This window comes from Panthera tigris, chromosome D1 (assembly GCF_018350195.1).
Source record: "Panthera tigris isolate Pti1 chromosome D1, P.tigris_Pti1_mat1.1, whole genome shotgun sequence".
Classification (NCBI taxonomy): Eukaryota; Metazoa; Chordata; class Mammalia; order Carnivora; family Felidae; genus Panthera; species Panthera tigris.
In genome coordinates, this window is record NC_056669.1 from 68,644,440 (window position 1) to 68,658,467 (window position 14,028).

Below are 14,028 nucleotides of genomic sequence, written 5' to 3' on the forward strand. Positions count from 1 at the left end.
GCTCAGAATGGCCCCTGTTGAATAGCTAGTCGAATGGGAGCCTTGATTTGAGTCTGGGCCTGTTTTCTTCCAAAAGCTCATACTCTTAAATGGATTTCAGCGATGCCAGATCGCTGGACTTTCCTGAAGATGTTTATGTACATTATCACCACAAAGTCAAACTGAGAATCATATTATTGTATTTCATTCAGAATCATAACATGCCTTAATCCACATTCTGCCTCGGATAATGAAGGTGGGTGGTTCCCAGGCTTTATTGATCCGTGCTTCTGATGGGCAAAAAAAAACCAACAACAACAATAAAAACCCGTTTGATTTCTGTTCTGGGGAGGCAGAACGGATCGCACAATAGCTTGGTTGAGTTTGACATTTACTTAATGTAGGTACATTTAGTGTAAGCTGAAATTAGGCAGAGGGCTGAAATAGGCCCTCAGGGGTTGCTGTGGAGTAAAAAGAGGCAGTTACACTCGGCTCCCCTCGTATTTCACGCTTGACTTTAAATATTCGTGAAGGGAACATAGATCTTTGGTTTTAACGGGATGTAGCTCAAAGGTCAGCCCTTCAGAACAGATCATTTCAGTCTCAGGGCACCAATTTTAACCTCCAGAGATGAGACCACATTTGAGGCAGCCAGAGCTTGGTGTTCAAGAAAATCCATCAGTGATAAATCAGATCACAATTAAGTTTTTTTGTTATTACTTGTTGAGTGTCCACCGTGGGTGGGTCTTAGAAATATGAAATGATTGTGGGTTTTATTGTTTGATTTTGAGAAGTAACTAGTCACCTTTTCCACATGAGGGGTATACTCCTAAAGAAGGGTAGATCGACCTAGTCCCCTTTTGAATTCATGAGTTTTGTTTTCTGTATGATAAAGTGTATACAGTAAAATGTATCGTTTAAAACAACCATGTGTTCCCGTCTCCCCCCCCACACACCCCCACGCACCCCCATCCAAATAGTTCAATTTTGTCTCTGGACAGGGAGGAAGATTCTGTTTATGAAAGTGCCCGGCACATGGTAGGACGTGGTAGGGGGCAAGTCGGTGCCCGTGAATCTTCATTTCCCTGCATGGCCTGCTTCCCGAGAGGGACTGGTGGCCAGGTGCTGTTCATCCAGGTCAAGATGGAGAGAATGCACTTTTGTCATTTCTGCAGGCATGTAGCAAACCCAGCCGGGTCTCAGGTATTCCAGATATGAGCGATGTGCCGATTGCGCAAGGCTGGAAGCATTGCTCACCCAGAGATACAGAGGCCTGCCTGCCCCGAGCCCTTTGTTCTCCTGGTTGAAAGCAGTTAATTAGCAACTGTCTCCATAGCAACTACCTCATAGTCCAAAAACATTGTCTAGTTTTTCAGTTTAGCTTATCACACTGTTTACCTGAAGGGCTTTTCACGGCTCGGAGTCTCATTTGAGTTGGCGGTGTGCCCGTTGGAGAAGTGAATTGTCAAGACAGAAAAAACACCATGGTAGCCAGAAACCGGGGGGCGCCTTCTCCCTAACATGACCCATGCAGGCTCTGGGTTCCGTGAAGACAGGAGTTGCGAGGGCCTAGCATTTTTACCTGTGTTTTTTGGTTTGCCAGAAAGCTGCCATTCTCTCCACCAGGCCCTGAATGAGGCGGATTTCCGCCCCCCCCCCCCCTTTCCCCGGGAGGCTCTCTGAGCTTTCATATTCCCTGTTTACGGCCTGTGTCTGTTATTAGTCATCTCGAAACCCTCGGTGCTCTGTGCACATTCGAGGAGATTTCACTTCCCTGAGGGTCTTGGTATTTCTGAAGGTCCTTGGATGAAGGATTATGAGGAGGCCTGTAAATTAGTCAGGGAGGCTTTGTTTTTAGTCATAATGAGGAAGGGCTTCTCCTTACCTGTGGCTTGAAGTCGATCGTGTGTGAGCAAAAGAGGACTTCAGGTGGCTCGCCGGTAAATAGGAAGGGGAGCTCTGGCTTTTCGTAAGCTGGGCCACAGAGATAATAATTGTCATGGCTTTTGTTGATTGAATGCCACTGTGCTGGGACTTGGTGGAGCTTCAGCTCACATCCGCAAAGGGAAGGTGGGAGGCGGGTAGGGAGAAAGATCCCACTTTCTGAATGCCTGCTGTGTGTCCTTGTCACGGAGGCAGGTCTTTCACAGAGTGGGGTCCCCTGGACCCCTCACAGCAATCCTGCAGACTACGTTCACTCTCACTGTGCTGAACACTGGAGACACCAGTGTTCTGAGGAGCCGTTGCCTGTTCAGGATTGTGGAATGCCCGCCCAGGTCTGTTGGTATACAGGACACAAGCTCTTGCCTCCGAGGCAAGCGGCATTATGGATGCGGGGCCTTCTGACTCAGGATTTGGTGGTGAGGCTTTGCCCATAGCTGGTGAAAGGCTCGGTTAGGAGGTATGAGTGACACATGGCAGTTTTCTTGCAAACTCTTGCCCGAGGGGGGTGGTTACAATATGGCGGCGTATGTGTGTAATCAGATGCCTAAGTTATGTCCAGAAAAATCACGAAGCCCAGGCCTTCTGTGAGGTCTTCTCAGGTCCAGTGATAAAGTAGTGGAATTTTATCTTTAGGCACATGCACCAGAGCCCAGGTACCTAAGGAAATGTCTCTCTCTTCAAAGTATTAATCTGGAAAGACTGTGCCTTTTGACGTTTCCATTCTTCACACCTGAAAGAGGTCTTAAAAAGGGATCTCCATGGGAGAAAGTGCTTTCCAAGCTTGCAGCATATGACCTTGAATTCTGTTCAACAGAGCATTGTTGGGCACTTAGCTCCTATCACTGTGGGCTGAAGAGTGTGGCGTTTCTCTTGTGGTCATCACTTGGACCTAGCATGGATTCACTAAGAACGGCTCCTACCAGGTAGTTTCTTTCATAGCAAAGCTAATAGAGCAGAAAACTGCAGTTGATGTAGAGGATAAATAAGGCAGTTTATCTGATTTTTAGTGATGTCTACTCTGTCGAAAATAGACCTGTCCTGTGTGCTCCATGCAAGGGCTCTGATTCTAAAGTGCCGTTGGTTTAACGCCTAAGGCTAATGAGCAGGTGGTAACATGGGAGATCATTTCCTGGCTGTTGCCACCATATCTTGTGTCCCAGCTGACATCTGTACGGCGGCCTGGTGGAGATGACATGAAGCTTGGAGAGGGTGAGCATGCTTGGTGTGGGCCTGAAAAAGTCTGCCCTTGCCGGAAAGTGAATCCATCTAAGAAATAGGATATTTTAGAGGAGGGAAGGTACCCAGAAGTCCCAGCGTGGACAGTAAACATGTGACTTGGCAGTATTACGTGGGTTTTGTTGACTGTGAGATTACAGTTAAGTTCAAAAAAGTGGCCTCTGCGGAAGTGAATGTTGTCTCGGGCTCTGTTGATCGAAGAGAAGGGGATGCTCACCATATTCGATGATGCTTGGAGTCGGGTGTTCTGCGTTCTTCCTGTTTTCCCCCCTTCCCTCCCTCCGCCCCTCCTTCCTGTGTACTCTGTGCAAGGCACCTTTCCATGTGCTGGGACTACAAGGGTGGACACAAAGAAAGCTGCCTTTAAAGGGAACGTAAACATTGTGGAGCTCGTACAGAGAATGATGAAGAGAATAGAAAATCACACAGTACACAGAATCATCGAAGGGATTGGGGGTGTTTGGTCCAGCTTCGAAAAGACTCTCAGAGATATGAGACTTGTTTTCAAATATGTGAAAGATGCTCATGGGTCAAGAGGAAGCAGTTTTGTCCTGTAGACCCTAATTATAATGGAGGCAGTCAAATACTATTTTCTAATTGTCCTACCAACATGGACTTAGGCTTCTGTTCCAGGTAACAGGGAGAAGTATTCAAGCAGGGGTCAAATGACCATTTGGTGGTTTGCTGTGCAGATCAAATGATAAAGTGAGTCTCCTTTAAAATTTCTAGTCGCACAACTATGGTCGGAGAGCAGGCCTGTTATCTGCATGGAAGGCAGATGCTCGCAGTGGAGGAAGATGGGTGTCACATTTAAGATGACTTTTTTTTTTTTATTGCTTATTTATCTCTTTTGGGAGACAGCTGAGGATGATCAATTGAGAGACATTAGGACATTTGTAACTATAGTTTATGAGATGGGCACTTTTCATTGCAGGAGGATCCTTTTCTTCAGAATTCTAGCACAGGCCCAGTTCACGATAATTGTTACGTCATCATTATATACTGCGGGGGTCTTCATTCCTTTCTGAGCCCAGAAGTAAGGATCGTGTAACATATATCCTGGCCATTTAAAAAGGCTTACAAAATAAAAAGGGGGGGGGTGCCAGGTGGCTCAGTCGGTTAAGCGTCCGACTTCAGCTCAGGTCATGATCTCACAGTCCGTGAGTTCGAGCCCCGTGTCGGGCTCTGTGCTGACAGCTCAGAGCCTGGAGCCTGCTTCGGATTCTGCGTCTCCCTCTCTCTCTGCCCCTCCCCTGCTCATGCTCTGTCTCTCTCTGTCTCAAAAATAAATAAAAACATTAAAAAAAAATTTAAAAGGCATTACAGTGATTATATAAAACAACCTTTTATGTAGAACCATTCAAGTTGAGGTCTTAGGTCTCTCCGTATTGAGTTTATTTCTTGTGTCTTCAAAATGCTTGTCCCTAAAGACGGTACAGATTTCCATGCACGGGACACAGAACAGTGGTCTTTTTGCTCTTGATAATTATTTACCATAGTTTTAAGACAACCCGGGGAGTTTTAGAAATTGAGACAATTTCTGCAAAATCAGGCATTGAGTGATCAGATGAAGATAAGGAGTTTCAGAAACTTGTTGAATCATTGATTCACCCTGTACCACCCAAAAAATTGATCTAGTTAAATTGAGTTAGTTTCACAGCTCTGTTTGGTGTGCCTCTGGGTTGATTAGATAGTTTTAGGGAGTTTTTTATATTCTTTCATTAGGAGTTCTGCTGACCGGTTTTTAATACCTGAATTGACAGGCTGGCTTATAAATTTCGAGGGTCTGTGTGAACTTCTCCTTAGTCTGTTTACAGTGGTAGCACTGTTGTGTTTGAATGTGACCCGACCTGCCCCTAATATTCATGGAACCTGAAGCAAGAGTAGAAGTGGAAGCTCCTATACCATATGTCTCAATCTTTAAAAGTTTTAAACCAACAAATTATTTTCTCATCTCCTACTCTGATAAATGTACCTTCATAATAACCCAGAACCAGAAAGTTGGGGACCTGTCCCCTTTTGCATCCCACCCCTGGATATGTGGGTTCCCCAGCTGGCATAGGCAAACTCTCCTCCACTCACCACTCCCTTCAACAGCTGGTCACTCCTTGCCCCTGAGGGTACACATACTAGGGACACAAGTGTCCTTTTGAGGCCAGATTCGGGGAACTGGTCTGTGAAGGCCCTCGATGCAGACTGGGGACGTTGGTCTGGGAGTTCTGAAGCCAGAGGTTCTTGCTCCCTGGTCTAAAAGGTAAGGGGATCCCTGAGCAGGCTGTCCCCTGACCTTCAAAGACTTTACCTGGAGAGGAAGAGTATGGTTGAGAGAGGACCGGAGTGGGGCCTTTGAGGCCTACAGTTCCAGTTGGGTGCTGTGGCCTGTGTCTAAGGACAGTATTGAATGCGGGTAAAAACATGACCAATTTCTAACTGACTTTCAAGCTTCTGAGCTTGAAACTGAGTTATTTCAACTGAGTAGTTGGGTTGGCCTAAGTAACGTTTGCCATTTAACCTTATAAATGATCTAAAGATCATAGTATGAGAGTTGAGTGAAAAATAGGTGAGCTCATCAGGTCGGGTTTGAATTCTATCATATTTTTTAGTTTATAGATATGGGGACCTGTACTGTGAAATCACCTATAAGAATTGCAGGTTATGCCGAACAATCCAAATGAATTGGTAGGTTGGCTCCCATCGGCAAAATCTTGAGGCTGTTTGGGGCAAAAAATTACAAAATGTAATTAGTAATAAATAATTTGCTTTTCTGGGGAAGCAAATTGCGTTACGGGTTTTTTCTCCCCCTGATAATGTGTTTATTTTTTAATCTCTTAATACTTTCTATTGGTAGCACACCTGATGATTTTTAAGGCATTTTGACCCTTACAGTAGTCATGCATAGCAGATAGGATTATTTTATAGACACTAATCCAGGCTCAGAGGGGTCTGATTTGATCACAGTCTCACCTGGGGCCCAAGTTTATAGTTGCAGTCTTTTTTTGTTTGTTTGTTTTGTTCTTGGTATTTATTTATTCATTTTAAATTTAAATCCCAGTTAGTTCACATATAATGTAATAATGATTTCAGGAATAGAATTTAGTGATTCGTCATTTACGTATAATACCCAGTGCTCATCACAAGTGCCCTCCTTAATGCCCCTCACCCCTTTAGCCCTTCCCCCAACCCAACACCCCGCCAGCAACCGTCAATTTGTTCTCTGTATTTAAATCTCTTATGGTTTGCCTCCCTCTCTGTTTTTATATTATTTTTGCTTCCCTTCCCTTATGATCATCTGTTTTGTTCCACACTTGGGTGAAATCATGATATCTGTCTTTCTCTGACTGACTTATTTTGCTTAGCATAATACACTCTAGTTCCATCCACGTTGTTGCAAATGGCAAGATTTCATTCTTTTCGATGGCTGAGTAATAGCCCATTGTGTGTATATACCACATCTTTATCCATTCAGCAGTCAATGGACATTGCATTTTTTCCATACTTTTTGGGTATTGTCGATAGTGCTGCTATAAACATTGGGGTACATGCGCCCCTTCGAATCAGCACTCCTGTATCCTTTGGATAAATACCTAGTAGGCATTGCAGGTTGTTTTAAAGAATGAGGTTAAAACACTGAAGCTAACAGCACAGATAAAAAGGGTATGCCAGTTTTCACAAAAAAATTCTCAAATGTGAAAGCTCTCTTTTTTTTTCTTCATAAATTTATTTGGAAGCAGTAATGTTGGCAGGCACATTGACTTGGGTAGAATAAAATAATTTTTTATCTTAGTTTTTCAAGGAAAGTGAAGCTGGTCAACCTTCAGTGTCCACACAGTTCAGTTTCTGCTCGAAACACAGTCTTTATGAAGACTAATTCTTCACAGGATACATGAAAATGTCTCCTTAACCTTAAACCTCAAAATGGTTGAAGACATTACTATGGTTCGGTGTGGTTGGATGGGTTCTTCTTCTTGGTTCTGCCATTTCTTGGCTATACCTGTGTGACATTGAGCAAGTTCTTTAACCTGTCTCCGAATATTAGTTTTCTCATTCTGTAAAATGGGTTGAATAATAGCACTTGTGTTATAAGGTGGCTGTAGGGACTAGAAAATACAGGTATAAGAGCTTACTTAGCACATAGCAAACTAGTAATAGTAGTCAGTTCACAGAATAATAAATGGAAACTAATCATCATTAGCTCACTTGTGTGAGGAAGGTTTAAGGGTTTACATAAAGGCAACATTTTATGGTAAAAGAACCTGGGGGCGCCTGGGTGGCTGAGTTGGTTGGGCATCTGATTTAGGCTCAGGTTATGATCTCATGGTTTGTGAGTTCAGGCCCCACATTAGGCTCTCTGCTGTCAGAGCACACAGCCCACTTCGGGTCCTCTCCCCCCACCCCACCCCCACCCCCACCCCCACCCTTCCTCCACTTCCACGATCTGTCTCTCAAAAATGAATAATCATTAAAAAAAAAAAGAAGAAGAAGAACCTTTCCACGAGGACCTATGAAAATTACGAAGGGCTGCAAGGAAAATCCCAATGCGGATAATTTGCCTTCTCCTGGAATTTACCTGTTCAGGTGACATAAGTGATGCTTTGAAGCGCCGGAAGTGACCAGCGCTGGATAGGTGCTGAGGGCTCAGTGGTTCCTTTGGGTGCTCCGTCCCTGCCTCCTGTCCTTGAGAGCAGACTGTGGTCCTCACCCACCCCCAAAGAGTCCTGAGTTGCCAGAGCCCTCGATGTGATTGAATGCTTATCCACAATGTGGTTTTGAAGGATGCAATTTTTTCCTCTTTGAGTATGAAGCGGAAGAGGATGGAGAAACAACTGGAAGTTTCTTTTTTCTAAGTGAATACAATGCACAGCCTCAGGAAACCAGGGGAAAGGATGAGAAGGAGAATTATTTTTGTTTCTAAATGCCCTATTCATCCCACTTCCCAAGTAACTTGTAGTTATCATTATTTTTAGTGATTTATGCTTATTAAATCGTCTCGCTCAGGAATAATCAAATACTGGCCTCAGACATCGTCAGGGAGATTGCAGAGCATAGCAGGCACATACAGTAGGGCCTAGAGGGTGCCCAGTTTGGAATTGGACATGGGATGAGGCAGCGGACCGCTACCCCTCCTGTGTCCTCAGCTCTGCCCTGGAGCCTGCGCCAACGGGGGTCACAGGAGTCTGACCTCTTTTCTGGAGCCGCTGCCACTGAATTCATTTCTTGCAGCCCCTGCGAGTGCACCTCCTCTGCGCCCTGGTCTTCTGTAAGCCTCGGTTTTCTCCTCTGTAAGAAGGGAGACAAGGTCCCAGCTTCGCCTGCGTGCTCAGAGGACGGACCGAGAGCACCTAGCTTGAGTCTTCCGAGAGGCTGCTAGGTTATGCCTTCTCTTATGTGTGGGGCAGTAGATGTCTCACTGGTCGCCAAGCCCCTCTTCTTTGAGACACTAGGGAGAAAGCAACACATGGGATGCACAGAATTTCCTGAACAGGCACTTGCAACTTTAAAGTTTCAACTTTAAACTTGTCAGCGGTGTTTTCTTTCTCATTCTCGATGTTGAAAAATCTATCCTTTAAGCTTTAATCATCTCACCTGTCAGGTGGGGAGAATAGCTGCCACTCCACGAAGTGGCTGTGAGGATCGGTGCTGCAGGTGACAGGCTGGATGACTCTATATTTGCAGTCTCTGTAGCTACAAAAGGAGGGAGGGAGCTGTGGAATCCTATTCTTTTCTCTATATATGTATACATATACATATACATATACATATACACACGTGTGTATATATATGTGTATACACACGTGTGTATATATATTTGTATACACACACACACATATATATATATATATATTTTTTTTTTTTTTTTTGAGAGAGGGAGAGGGAGAGAGCATCCCAAGCAGGCTCCACACTCTGCGTGGAACCTGACGTGGGGCTCGATCTCAAGACCACAAGATCATGACATGAGCCATTATCAAGAGTCGGACGCTTAACCCACTGAGCCACCCAAGCACTCCTGGAATCCTGTTTTGAGCTGGAGGTTTGAATTCTGAATCCCTGCTAAGACAAGAAATGAGGCCCTTCCCAAAGCTGAAACCGCGATGGTCCATATTGAGTATGGCCTACGCACTGGTTTTCTTTCTTAGAGGGTAACTCTAGTAACTCTGATAAGTCATAGTAACTCTAATGATTAGAGTTACACTCTTCCTGACCCAGGAAAAGTGTCTGAGTCGCGGACCTAGAGGACCCCAAAGGGAACAGGCTTTGAAGGGAGAGCCATGGATGGACCCTCAGTGATAGACCCTCACAGTCTGGCTCTGGCCCTACCAGATCCCATGGGTCAGTGTAACCTTAGGATTTTTAGGTCTTAAATCTTCATAACGAACTCTTTACCCTCCCCTTTACTTAGTGGCAGAGGCTGGAATCCTTCTCTGCATGAAGACAGGTGGAATCTGGAAGGTTCAAACCCTCTGCTCTCCCCACTGACAGCCCAAGTGTCAGTGAGTGTGTTTCACTCACTGCTAGCCCCATTTCTGAACTCTGCCTAGTATCTAGTAGACATTCAAGAAGTGCCAGCTGGAGGAATGTCACCTTTGGGGTTGATGTCTTGTGTGCCTACCCCCAGATCTTCTCTTTTTTATAAGTAATCTCTGTGTCCAAAGTGGGGCTCAAACTCACAACCCCAAGATCAAGAGTCACACGCACTACCGACCGAGCTAGCCAGGTGTCCTCCCAGATCCCCCAGGCTCCCCAGATCTTCAAAGACCATATTTCTTGATCTGGCCACAGGATCCCCCTTCCACTGGCCACTTTAGACACGACCGGGACGTTGGGCATAGCCTTTCTTCACTTCCAGGGATAATGTTCTTCTTTGTAGGGAGGTCTACACTGGCAAGGCTGCACTTAAGCCTAAGGAGGGGCTGCCAAAATCCGTCTTCCTGTGCTTCACCACTCAAGGCAGTTATGGGCAACTGCTAAGATCTGCGGAGGCTTCTGTGTGCAGCCCAGGTTAGAGAAAACCCTCTGCTTCATTCTCGGGCTCCACCTTCGGCCACCAGGAACTCAGCTGTACCTTGTGATCTCCCAAGCCCTGCACCCGACAGGTCGGCGGTGTTGTTATGGAAATGCTCCTGAGGCATGAAGGAGTCTTTAGACCCACGATAAAAGGGAAAAATAAAGAAAAGAAAAAACTCCTCTGTTAATCCTAAGTAACTGCTACCAGGTGAAGGCTTTTTAGAAGTGAAGGAGCTTGGGAACTTAGGGACAAATGTATGGAAGCTGGAACATTTTCTCTGTTGGGGTTTAAGCCTGGGAAAATGGCCAGTTTGAACTTAGAGACATTTTCCTGTTTTCTCAAACTAGGGGTGTGCTGGGAGAACTCTGGGCTCGTTGCCCACAGGAGAGCTGAGGAAGCTTTTGTCTTGACCTCTCTGGCTGAGACACATTTTCCTCCCTCTCTCCACGTCCCTCTGCGTCTTTTGAGTGTCTTTGTAGAGTCGCGATGTCTAGTGACTGAAGGCTCTGTGCTTTCTGGTCTGACCAGGAACTGTGCTGTACCTCCCTGGGTCTGGCAATGTCACCAGCAGTGGGTTGATGCCCAGTGCTCTGTCCTACATGCTGATGCGTACAGTAGATAACGTGACTGCAGTATTGTGATTTATAAGGAAAATATATATTTGGTCATGCAGCTGACCAAATATATGTTTTCTTGTATGTCTTTGGTCTCCATCCACAACTCCTGACTCACAGCTCCCCAAACCTGTGGAATTTCCTGTTGAGAGTGACAAAGTTGTCTCTCTTTATGTTAATGAAATGACTTTTGGGCCCCAAGTAAGGATGGGTGGCTGCTGATTGCCAGGAGAACCAACCATGTGATTAGAGGGTTGGAACTTTCAGTCCCATCCCATCCCGATTCCTCCCCACTCCCAACCTCTGGGGAGAGATGAGGGTCTAGAGGTTGAATCCGTCTTTATTGGCCAATGATTTAATTAATACTGCCTGTGTAATGAGAAGCCTCCATAAAGACCCAAAGGATCGGGTTCCAAGAGCTTCCAGACTGGTGAACATGTGGAGATTTGGGGAATATGGTGCCTTCTGAGAAGGCGCACCCTTTCTCCATGCCTTGCCCTGTGCCTCCCTTCCGTCTAGCTGTTCCTGGGTTTTATCCTTTGTAATAAAAATAAATAAGCTAGTAAGTAAGGTGTTTCTCTGAGTTCTGTGAGCTGCTGTAGAAGATTAATCAAATCTGAGGACGGGTTATGGGAACCTCTCATTTATAGCCAGTTGGTCAGAAGCACAGGTAACCACCTGGGCATGTGATTGGCATCTGAAATGGGGAGAGGGGTCAGCTTTGGGGGACTGAACCCTTGACCTGTGGAATCTGACGCTATCTCCGAGTAGACAAGTGTCAGGATTGAGTTGAATTCTTTGGCACGCTGCTGGTGTCCACGAATTGTTTGTTGGTGGGGTGGGAACTCCCTGTGAACATTGGAATTTGGGTGCGGGAACCCACTTCGTCATCTTGGAGGTTTCTCATGAAGTTCTTCCCAGAGCTTTTGGTCAGAGAGGTCTCAGATAGTTCTGTGTCCCTGGCCCTGAGAGACATTTCTTCAGGCTACGGATTCTTCCTTACCCAGTGGCTGCTTGCTGTTAATAATTCTTTCCCTGGACTGGTGAGATGGTTGCTTTCATCTCCGCCTGTGATGCTGGGAGTCATTGGCACAGAGGTGGCCTGGGGCTACTTAAGCGCTCCTCAAGAGGCTTATAGAGGACATTTTGGAAGCCTTCTCAGCATCCATTCTGCTCTTCTTACCAAAAGCACACAGGCTAGCCTTCCCCTGTGTCCTTTTTTTTTTCTTTAGTGTTTATTTGTTTTTGACAGAAAGAGAGAGAGAGAGAGAAAGGGAACACGAGCAGGGGAGGGGCAGAGAGAGAGAGGGAGAGGGAATCCCAAGCAGGCTTTGTGCTGTCAGCGCAAAGCCTGACGTGGGGCTCGATCTCATGAACCGTGAGATCAAGACCTGAGCTGAAATCATGAGTCAGATGCTTAACCAACAGAGCCACCCAGATGTGCCCCCCTCCTTGGTTTTTTTATATCATTTGGGAGGGGTTGACCTCACTCACAACTACATAGGTGGGCCATGATTGACATAAGCCAAACAAACAGCTTCTGTCCATGGGCAACTAGTTACCCAGTCAGAGCCAGTGAAATAGATGAGATTTTTTTCTTGACTTCTGAAAAAGTAAATCTTTTTTTTCGCCATAGATTTTGGTTGAGTATCTCGCATTCTATGGATGGTGTGTGAGGACATGAGGTCTGTAACTATGGTAGCATTTTTCTTTCTAAGGAACCTATGCATGTACTAGACTGGTTGGAACCAGTAGCTAACCTAGTAGGGGACAGCTTTGTGATGATGTCATCTGAGCTGCTGGAACAAGACTTCTTAGTTAAAAGAACCACTAATCCCCCTTCCTCTGTTCTTTGCTTAAAAGCCAGTTTTAATTGTTTCTTGGAATGTGGTAACCTGATACGAAGACTCTTCCTGATGAGAATTTGGTGAAGAATTTCCAACAAGATCTTTCCAAGTCCTTATCATGAGTGGGCATCAGCCACGGCAGGTGTATTCAGGGCATAACTCCGACCTCATGCCGCTGGGGGGGTGGGGGCGGGGAGAGGTCAAGGCCAGAGATAACTGTCTGTGATTCTGGAGAGAGCCAGAGGTGGGACCCAGAGGCCCAGGGAAGTGCTGAGGAAGAGTGGGTTGGAAGAGAGCCGTGGGAAGGTTTGGACTGGTCCAAGTAGGGAGTGGCCTTGTTCCAGTGGCATCTACCGAAGATCTCAGGGTGGATATATGTCATTAATTTGCCAAAATCCATAAAATGTCCAACAGCAAGAGTGAACCCTAATGTAAACTATGGACTTTGCATAATAATGATGTATCTGTGTAGATTCATTAATTGTAGCCAGTGTCACTCTGGTGGGGGGTGTTGGTAATGGGGGAGGCTATGCATGTGTGGGGGCAGAGAGTACATAGGTAAACTCTGTACCTTCTACTCAGGATTGCTGTGAACCTGAAACTTCTCTACAAAATAAAGTCTATTTGTCTATTTTTTTTTTTTTTTAGTTTTAATGTTTATTTTTGAGAGACAGATACAGAGTGTAAGCGGGAAAGGGGCAGAGAGAGAGGGAGACACAGAATCCGAAGCGGGCTCCAGGCTCCAAGCTGTCAGCACAGAGCCCGACGCGGGGCTCGAACCTACCAGCCGCGAGATCATGACCTGAGCCGAAGTCAAATGCTTCACCGACTGAGCCACCCAGGCGTCCCTAAAATAAAGTCTGTTTTTAAAATAAAGTTCCCAGGATGGAGGTGTTGGTCCTCAGTTGTCACAGCCCGTGTGTGTGTGTGTGTGTGTGTGTGTGTGTGTGTGTGGTGGGGAGGGGATGGAGAGGTCCAATTTCTGTCCTGTTTGCAGAGTCTGATTGTTATAGATGTATTTCTCCCAAAGAGGTCTCTACTTTTTCTTTCTTTCTTTTCTTTTTTTTTTTTGTTTTTTTTTTTTGTTGCTTTGTGAAGCTCTTGCCTCTATGCTGAGAAGAGCCCCTCACAGCTCATCTTGGGGTGTGACAGTGACACACACCTGTGATTGGATAGACCTCACGCTCAGCAGTGATACACCGGCCAGAGCTAACCACAGGGCCGGGGCCGTGCTCACAAATACTCTCTTATGATGCACACGGGCTTTTGGGCTTGTGGCTTTGGCCTGGTGGTTGTGGACGGAGAAAATTGCTTCCTGGGTTTACAGGGAAGGTAGGGGGATAGCCCTCTTGTCACCACTTACGCAGTGAGGGCTGCCTGGTGTGGGCACAGGAGGACGGATGTG

The 14,028-nt window shown here is 45.9% G+C and overlaps 1 protein-coding gene and 1 long non-coding RNA gene across 11 annotated transcripts in view; one reads left to right on the plus strand and one right to left on the minus strand.

The window, feature by feature from the left end:
• The window catches only part of LOC122231537, a 38,742-nt gene extending 36,303 nt beyond the window's left edge, over positions 1–2,439 (minus strand). Inside the window, exon 1 of one of the 2 annotated variants that reach the window (XR_006208804.1) lies at positions 1,865–2,439. This is a non-coding gene — a long non-coding RNA (uncharacterized LOC122231537). The remainder of the gene's footprint in view (positions 1–1,864) is intronic. The other variant, XR_006208805.1, reaches the window with a different exon arrangement.
• Positions 1–14,028, plus strand: part of TEAD1 (TEA domain transcription factor 1) — a 261,367-nt gene that overhangs the window by 123,938 nt on the left and 123,401 nt on the right. The gene's annotated exons all lie outside the window — the stretch shown is intronic.